The sequence below is a fragment of the Girardinichthys multiradiatus genome, chromosome 17 (genome assembly GCF_021462225.1).
Source record: "Girardinichthys multiradiatus isolate DD_20200921_A chromosome 17, DD_fGirMul_XY1, whole genome shotgun sequence".
Lineage (NCBI taxonomy): Eukaryota > Metazoa > Chordata > Actinopteri > Cyprinodontiformes > Goodeidae > Girardinichthys > Girardinichthys multiradiatus.
In genome coordinates this window covers 15,587,085-15,596,728 of record NC_061809.1, presented here as the reverse complement: position 1 = coordinate 15,596,728, position 9,644 = coordinate 15,587,085, and the positions used below count along the sequence as shown (strand labels likewise).

General features: G+C 40.3%; 1 long non-coding RNA gene across 2 annotated transcripts; it reads left to right on the top strand.

The window, feature by feature from the left end:
• LOC124883344 lies at positions 1-6,392 on the top strand. 2 transcript variants are annotated; one of them, XR_007042168.1, is made up of 3 exons: positions 1-1,939; positions 2,023-2,358; positions 4,075-6,392. It is a non-coding gene; the product is annotated as an uncharacterized LOC124883344 (long non-coding RNA). The 2 variants fall into 2 exon arrangements; XR_007042167.1 differs by lacking the exon at positions 4,075-6,392 and adding an exon at positions 2,441-2,523.
• Positions 6,393-9,644: the final 3,252 nt, after the last annotated feature.

The window sequence follows — 9,644 nt, the reverse complement described above, 5'->3', positions numbered from 1 at the left end:
GTAATACAATGAAGCTTATCTAAAAAGATCTTCGAGTTTATCTTACAGTTTAAGGTTAAGATTATCAAAGAAAAGCTGTGACTCAGGTTGGCAACTAAAAACTAAAGGGTGAGTGATTACTGCCCCTTTGAGACATCGAATCAAAGCTAGCACTAGAATGTAAAGCACACTGGATGACAGATCTACTGTCATTGTTTTTGTGTACTGTTTAAGTAGACATTAATCCATAGGGTTGGTTTACTATTGTAAATATGGCATATTATATGTAGTGTCCCCAGGACATGCAGCATCTCATATCTATCATGAGTAGATGTGAAAGTATGCATTCGGCATATGATCCAGCATTTCTGATTTTTGGTTTACAATAATTAGATCAGTCAAGATTTGGCTAAAGCTTTGGGGAACCACAGAATCTGCATTATTTTGTTTTTAATACAAGAGCAAAGGCGAGAACAGGTAAGAAACAAAGCCTTTGGCACCTATCAGTCTGGAAAAGGTTACAAAGCCTTATCTAAGGCTTTGGAAGGAAGGAGAAGAAGGAGACTAAATATAAAATGTCCATGGGAGTGTTTCAAGGTGAAAACCACTACTGACCAAAATGGAAACATAAAGGCCCGTTTAAAATTGGATAATTTCTGTCGTGTTACATTGTGCATAAAACTAACACAGCATCTCAGAGCAAAAATATATCGACAGACCAACATCTTGGTGGTAGTGTAATGGACTGGGACTGCTTGGAGCACAATGCGCAAGACTCTTGTTTGACAACCTTGATTCTGGTATTTCTTCGGATGCTACTTTGACACATACCTCTAACATTTTGCAGTATAGACATAGTGGCAGCAGCATTCTCTGAAGGCAGAAGCCTGCTATACAGATCTGTGAATGTTACACTGGCATTCACCATGGCTCTTACTTTTCAAGAAATAATCGAAACAAGCAAGTGAAAGCTGTGTAAATTCGTGAAAGCAAGATAGAGATAACATCTGAGTTGCTCTAACGGTTCCTAAGTGTGATGAAGGCTACTACAGAATAAACAGGGAAATGTAGTTACCTTAAATGAATACACACTTCAAGAGACAGACATCTATAGCCACAACCTATCATTATGCCCAGCGGTCAGTCAATAATTCAGCAGACTCTCGAGACTAAATGAAGTGAGCATTATTATCTCTCAAGGGCTTTAAGTACTTTAAATGGACTGACTGCTGGAGGTAAGACCACATACATTGTATTCCTGTGGAGTAAAGGAAACACCTTCAGACCCGAAGGATACACAGTTGAAGTAAAATTCACATTTATACATCTTCCAATCTACTTTTAGCTATTTAACATTACATTTGCACATAATTTTCTCAGTAGTTCAGCATATTGGCAGACATCTAGACATCTAGCTGGTGGCCTTCTAGTTTGGGAAGCTAATACCCTCACATACAAATATGCAAACTGGACCAAGTTTCACCATGTTGAAGAACCTATAGCCAGTCTCTGATTGTAGATAACCTGAAAAGCTTATGGTAATATCTTTTTTTCACCTTGGTCTGACTGTAAGAAAGCAAATCACCTTAAATTCACAGTTCATTGGCTTGAGGATCATCAAGATGTTTTTTTTTTTTTTTTTTGACAAATTTGAGGTGGGCCTTTGTGCTCTTTTTAATCAACCTGTTTTTGCCTGTGGGTTTTTGGCCAGTTCCACCATTGTTCCATGTTTTGTCTATTTGTGGATAATGACTTACACTGCTGGTGACGTATTCACGGTGGTTTGTGTACAGGTTGTGTGCAAGCTGCATGCAGGCTGTGTTTTTGTGTGCTGTGTTCTCTCTATGCAGGGTGTGACTGGCAGGTGCTGCTGGACAGGTGCTGCTCATCTGACAGCAATCAGCTGGGCTACTTATGGAGTGGAAACCCAGAAGGCAGCGTCAGCTCATTTTCTCACTTGGTATGGTAACAGCTAGACCTCTACTTCTCTGCAGTCCTGATCAGTTTCTCTGATCTCCTTGTTTTTCTCCCCCTGCTTTGCAGGTCACCCTTCGCTGAAGGAAGTCGTGGAACCTTTCTGGTCTCCGTTTTCACTCGTGTCATGTTCAGGGGAGTTTGGGAACTGCAGCCTTGACACTTCAGCCCTGAGCCTCCTCTCTGTTTCCAACTCCAAGCCCAGCTTCTCAAGAGCCACTTGAGAACCACCCATCAACCTGCCTGTCCACCCTCCAACATTAAAACTCTCAAACCATAGTGGAGTTTCCTGGAAGAGAAGAAACGAAGCACTTCATCCTCAGAAAACTGTTCACAGCCTGTCAGCCTCAAGCCACTGTGGAGAAGGACTTATTTCCCCCTGGTCTTTCCAAGAGCTTAACCCCTGTAAGTCAGCATCTGAAGAACACATTTACATTGTCTCCATTTCCACCCAGAGTGTTTACCAGCCTCGGTCTTTCTTCTTCAGAGAGACCCTGCGTTTGTCTGCCAGCTCCAGTCCTGGTTCCAGTCCGACCTTTATCAGTGTTTCTAAATAAACTGTTAAAACGCTGTCTTTGTCCTCATGGTTATGTACCTCAGAGTCTAAGAAAACGCCATAATGACAGCTGGAGTATCAAAGCTTTGAAAATGGCTTTGTTACCCTTCCTAGACTGACAGATGTCAATGATGTTGTGTCTCACATGTTCTTGAACGTCTTTGGATCGGGTCATGATGTGTCAGTTTCTGAGATCTTTCAAATTACTTCACGTTGTTACACAGGCTATATTTTTTTATTTACAAGCCTGACAGTAATCACACTTGGGTATATGCACAGAAATTGAACCATAAAATGTGGTTTATCCTAGTTAATTAATGATTCGACAAAAAGGTCAATTACTACTTCACAGTGGGCTATATTATATTACATTATATGTGAAAATTGCCCTTTGTACCTTCTCAGGTTATCTCTGTTTGATTATTAAAATTTGTTTTGAAGATCAAAAACGTGTGAAGCAAGAAAAGAAAACTTTAAAGAGTGAATACTTTTCCTCAGGATTTCTTGTTTGAATTGTGGGAAAATCCTGGCCGAGCTAATTTCACAGATGTTTAGCAAATTTTTGGCTTCACAGATAATGCACTTCACATAGCTGCGTATGTGACCTTGAATACTACAAGTGCATCTCACAGAAGCATTTTAATCACTTGGAAAAGGGACAGGGCAACACTTCACATGTAATTTATGTCTATTGTGCATGTGGTCCACAGAGACTGTGATTTGGTGTGTGTGGGTAGAGATAAAAAGAAGAGCTAGTCTCAGACGTACTCATGCATGGAATAACTAAATTGTTTAAACGCATCGGGACTTTAAAGGGCACAAGCCATGTGTGTAAATACATGACAGAAAGAAAGGAAGTACTGCTGTGCACAGAATGATGTCAGGATACACACGTTACAAAGTTTTAAGTTTAGTGGGGCATAAACACAGCCTGAACAACTCTGGGTCATAAACATTTCATGGATATTTATTATCATGCTGTGCACACAATAAATTATACACATGCACTCACAAACAATTTTTGCAAGGCAGCCATGTTGGATTTTGAAGCTGAGCCTTTTCAGCTCAGACACACAACTCCAAAGGCTGTTCCAGTTAGCTTTATCTTTAATCAAAAGAGAGAACCAACGTGTGTTTGATGAATTGTTTAATCTGACGTGTTTAGGTATTACATCCTGGTCAAAGTAGACACCAAACAGAGTAAATCAAGACTTCAGGTAATTGAAAAAACCCTATGTTTATTCAAGCTGAGTAATGTGTTAGACACATCTGAATTATTTACACCTCAGTCTCTGTGAAGTTCTTACTTTTTAACAGGAAGCCATTTTCCAAATGATTTTTTTTGGTCCATGCCAGTGGGAAATTAATCCCATAATTTACACCTGGAGAAGAGCTGAGTCTTTTCAAATGAAGTTGCAGTAGAAATTTTTATAGTCATCACTCAGTGTTCAACGTACGACAGAAGTTATTCAAAATCATCAATTTGTTTCGGCATTTGTTTTCCACTTTGTCCCCTTTGTCAGAATACATAATCTTATGGGCTTCTGTTTCTCTGTTGCTCCTAGGTTTTTGCTGAACTGACTGTGACAGCTCTTTATCTCTTTATGGTGAATAATGTTAAAATCCTCCGGTGTCAGCAATACACCATAAGAAGCTCTTAACATCATTCCTGTAAGGCTGCAAGTTGGTCTCCACATGCAGATTTACTCGTACTCGTAGTCTTCCGCTTTATCCGGGACCGGGTCGTGGGGGCAGCAGACTCAGCAGAGACGCCCAGACGTCCCTCTCCCCAGACACCTCTTCCAGCTCCTCCGGGAGCAGATTTATGGTCCTATATTGCCATCTGGTGTTGATCAGCACACAACTAACATGTCCTTCAGATGAAAAAGATATACCAATCTTCTTAAAGCTTGCTTTTTCTTTCAATGACTATTTCTAATTTTCTTTGGCTGCTTCTGCCTCCCTGTATCTTATTTTTCAGCATTTTTCCTTTATTTTCATTTATCTAAAACCGTTTCATCGTATCTTTTCCCTTAAGTTATCTGCCAGACATGTTCTGTCATTAATCCAGGGAAAAACAAATTACTGCAACATTCTTTCAACTTGTTTCAGAAATGTATCTTCATTTTGTCTTTTTTTCTGTCATTAACTTCCCCCTCCCTCCTGGCTCTCACCTTTGTGATTAAGTACTGCTTCGTCCTCCATCTCATCTAATTCTGAACATTATTTATCACTCACTTGGTGGCAAGGTGATCCTATTAAACTATGAATACATTATTTTCCAGAAAAAGAAGATAAAAATTCAAAGGAAGGAATGCTTTTGAAGTGTCCTACATAAAAGCCTTAAGTCACATTTGTAGTCATTTGCATGCAGACATTTGAACTCACAAGGACAGACTGCAGTAAAACTAAACCTGTCTTCATTGCAAGCAGCTACCTGGTATTGATTGCTTTGCAGAGTTCACAACATTAGTTGAAGATCCTGCTATATGATTGCATTAATGTGGCCCTCACAAAGATACAATTACAGTGTATAGTCTTTTCTCATTACTACCCATCCTAAATTGATGTCTGAGGACAAATGACTCTTATAAAGGCTCATTGACCTCACATTTAATTAACTAATTAATGAATTTATATGCAGCATTAGCAGAATAACCTTATGCATGTATCCATACAACACCAGTACATAAAACACACAAAGCATTTTATAGCAGCTACTTTGAGTCAGCTGAATTTGCCCTCTCATCAATTTGAATCCCTATTTCATACCCAGCTAATGGGTATTTTGGCCCATCCTAAAGTGCTTGCATTAATAATCATGCACTTGAGTGTGGCGTATCAGCTTATTTGTTTTGGAAATTATGTATTTTGATAAATTATGAAGAAAATAAATCATAAATTTTTAAACATATTGTGGTTAATTTTAATTGAGCATAATTTCCCAGAGATTTTATATTACAACCTGTTACGCTTGATTCTGGTTCGGATCCCTTTTTTAATCCAGATGACTATTTTAAAACGCATTATATCTTCAAAAGTATTCCCTCGTCAACCGTCACAGTAATACGAACTTGAGTAACATCCCCTTCTTGATCCATAGGGTTTATTATAATGTTGAAAGACATACCAGCTTGTGGGAAGATTTTCCAAAAGGTTCTGGAGTGTGTTTATAGTAATTTTTACATGTTGGACGAGAAGGCCTGGCTCCCAGTCTCTGCTGTAATTCCTCCAAACGGGTTGAGCAAATGTCTCTGTTCATGCCAGTCAAGGTTTTCCACACTAAGTTTAGTCATTCATGATTAGACACTTCATAGAACACATCTCCCCTGCTCTAGAGTCCAGTGGCAGCCTGCCTTACTCTACTGTATCTGAAAGTTTGCGTTTCACGTGGTAATAGAAGGCTTAGATGCTTCTGCCCAGCCATGGAAACTCATTCCATGAAGCACCCTGCATTGTTCGTGACCTATGCTGAAAGCCACATAAAGTTTGGAGGTCTGCAACTACTGACTCTGCAGAAGGCTTGTGACCTGTGGTTTTATGTGGCCACTTCATGGCCGAGTTGCTATTGTTCCCATTTAATCCCACTCACTAACATTTGACTGTCTAAAATTGAGTAGCAAGAACATTTGTAGCCTATTTTCATGAGTGGCACATTATCACGGTAGCACATTGAAATTCACTCAGCCTCCAAGAGCGACCCACTCTTTCACAGATGTTTGTAGAAGCAGTCTGTATGCCGAGGTGCTGGCATTCCTTCAACCTTCCGTCCATTCATCCATCATCCATCCTAGAAATTTGCTAAGTTTATTTCTTTAAACAAAAAATGAAAATGTAATGTATTTCTTAAACATTTTGTTCATGTTGACAGTTAGTAAAATCATTTTAAAGCTCTTTATTTTGGATTTATTTAACTAAATTTTGAAAATAACTTCAGACTGAAAAAGGGTAAGACTGCCGACCTGACTGCTGTCCAGAAGGCCACTATTGACACCCTTAAGCAAGAGGGTAAGACACAGAAAGAAATTTCTGAACGAATAGGCTGTTCCCAGAGTGCTGTATCAAGGCACCTCAGTGGGAAGTCTGTGGGAAGGAAAAAGTGTGGCAGAAAACGCTGCACAACGAGAAGAGGTGACCGGACCCTGAGGAAGATTGTGGAGATGGGCCGATTCCAGACCTTGGGGGACGTGCGGAAGCAGTGGACTGAGTCTGGAGTAGAAACATCCAGAGCCACCGTGCACAGGCATGTGCAGGAAATGGTCTACAGGTGCCGCATTCCCCAGGTCAAGCCACTTTTGAACCAGAAACAGCGGCAGAAGCGCCTGACCTGGGCTACAGAGAAGCAGCACTGGATTGTTGCTCAGTGGTCCAAAGTACTTTTTTCGGATGAAAGCAAATTCTGCATGTCATTCAGAAATCAAGGTGCCAGAGTCTGGAGGACGACTGGGGAGAAGGAAATGCCAAAATGCCAGAAGTCCAGTGTCAAGTACCCACAGTCAGTGATGGTCTGGGGTGCCGTGTCAGCTGCTGGTGTTGGTCCACTGTGTTTTATCAAGGGCAGGGTCAATGCAGCTAGCTATCAGGTGATTTTGGAGCACTTCATGCTTCCATCTGCTAAAAAGCTTTATGGAGATGAAGATTTCATTTTTTAGCACGACCTGGCACCTGCTCACAGTGCCAAAACCACTAGTAAATGGTTTACTGACCATGGTATCACTGTGCTCAATTGGTCTGCCAACTCTCCTGACCTGAACCCCATAGAGAATCTGTGGGATATTGTGAAGAAAACGTTGAGAGACTCAAGACCCAACACTCTGGATGAGCTAAAGGCTGCTATCGAAGCATCCTGGGCCTCCATAAGACCTCAGCAGTGCCACAGGCTGATTTCCTCCATGCCTCCATGGTTTTCATGAGCTGTATGCCAAAATCATCCGTATTAAGACAATAAAAGACCTGAAATATTTCAGTTAGTGTGCAATGAATCTAAAATATATGAATGTTAAATTTTCATCATGACATTATGGAAAATAATGAACTTTATCACAATATGCTAATATTTTGAGAAGGACCTGTACAGTGGTAAGTGTAGTGAGAATGGTAGGAGGCCTACAATCCACAGCACCTAAGAGCAACAAAGCACAGGTAGACTCACTTCCAGAAGGCAGTAGCAGTCACCAGCGACACCACCACCTCCAGCCACACAGGCTAAGACCGGGAACCAGTCCCTCCGGTGGCCCAGGGCCCGCACCAGCACAGGCGGAGGGCGGGGTATACCCTGGACAGGTCACCAGTCCATCGTAGGGTAACACAGACAGGATAAAAAAACCATTCACACACTCAGTCACACCTAAGGGCAATTTAGAAAGACCAATTTACTTAACAGTCATATTTTTGGACTGTGGGAGAAAACCGGAGTACCCGGAGAGAACCCAAGCATGCACAGGGAGAACAGGCAAACTCCGTGCAGAAAGACCCCCGGCCGGGAGTCAAACCCAGGACCTTCTTGCTGCAAGGCAACAGTGTTACCTACTGCTCCACCGTGCAGCCATTTAAAAAAATACTTTATGTATTTTTTAAATATGAAATTTGACACTTAAAGAAATGAGAATGCTATTAAAAAGGAAACAGATAGTCAGGTTGATAAAGATGTCAAACCCTCAATAAATGAAATAAATATAAAAAATACGTTGGAGCATAAAAACATTCTAAAAATCTGCATAAAACTGGCATTTTTGTTTCAAAACTTTAAATGTTAACATTTACTAACATTAAAATGAAAGAAAATGGCGTTAATGTGGGGTAAAAGAAAGGATTCATGCTAACTTAAGTAATATTAATGTAAAAAATATGTTTTAGACATAGACACAGAAGTACAAAAGTTATATATGTGAGGGAGGAGGGGGCGGGCACCGAAGCACCAGCATGAATCCCCCCTTGGGGCCTGCTGCTCAGCTGGTGCTCCCAGCCTCCAGGCCCCTATTGTCCACCCAGTTCAACTTGCTCATCTCCACAAAAATAGTGAGCTTGTTTGCCTTGTGTAGATTATTTTATTTTGTTTTTTTAAAAGTTCATTTATGTAGTTACATTGTTTACTCAGCAGATGGCACTGTGCTACAGAGAGAAAAGAGGCAAGTCAAGGATAGGAACTTCCATTAGAACAGTACACATAAACATACATATTTTAAAAACCGTACTCTTGGAAATGTTGATATCCTAAAGACAACATGGAAAATATTGAACTCAGTGGCAGGAAAACCTGTTTGGCAGAGGTTGAAAGAAGACATTAATTTTTGGGGGCTGTTCTGAGTATGTGGGAGGAATGTTAAAGAGGCTAGTTTTAATATCAAAGATGGCAAAAAAAGATAATAGTCAATGAAATACAAATGACCATAGCTGAATTCCTTTTATCAATTTAGAGATTTTAAATAAATATTTTTTGAAGAAGTCTAACAGAATGTTCTCAGTGTTCTGAAACAGAGAATAAACAAGTGCAGTTGTATATAAAGGCAAATAGAAACCAAAGAAAAACAGGTAAGAAAGAATCCATGTCTGGATCTCTGGGTGATGCAGAAGAGCTGGAGGCGACTGTGGCTCAGTGTGGCCTTGTTTGCTGCTTCATTAATCTTGCCTCTAAAGAAGTGCTCTTCACTCTGTGTGCACCAACATGTGTACAGCCAGCCAGCATGCATCTTTGTATGTGTTTGTATATATTGTATATTAATGCAGTACTTATGCATGGACATATGTCAGTGTGTTTTCACATTTGTGTGTGTGTTACTGTGTATTGTGGTTGCTTGCTTCATGTCTTATAAAGGACCAGCAGGGACTACTGCAGTTTGAAAATATTGAAGAGGAGAAAGAGTAAAAAGTTCATGACCCAGACAAGAAGCACAGAAAGGAAGACTATGTCCTGGTCCCCATTGGGCAAACCCTCTTTGCATTTTAACCATTCTCTAAGTTTGTAAAGTGTTGGCTTTAAGAAGAGCTTCCTCATATTTTTCCATCTGTCTCAAATTGAAGTTTCATTGTATAAAAACTGTTTGTAGGATTTCACTGTGCAACAACTATGCCTCCACAAAAGCTGGAATGGTTTGATGCCAGTGCCAGTTGATTGTTAGCAAGATTTGAAATTCTC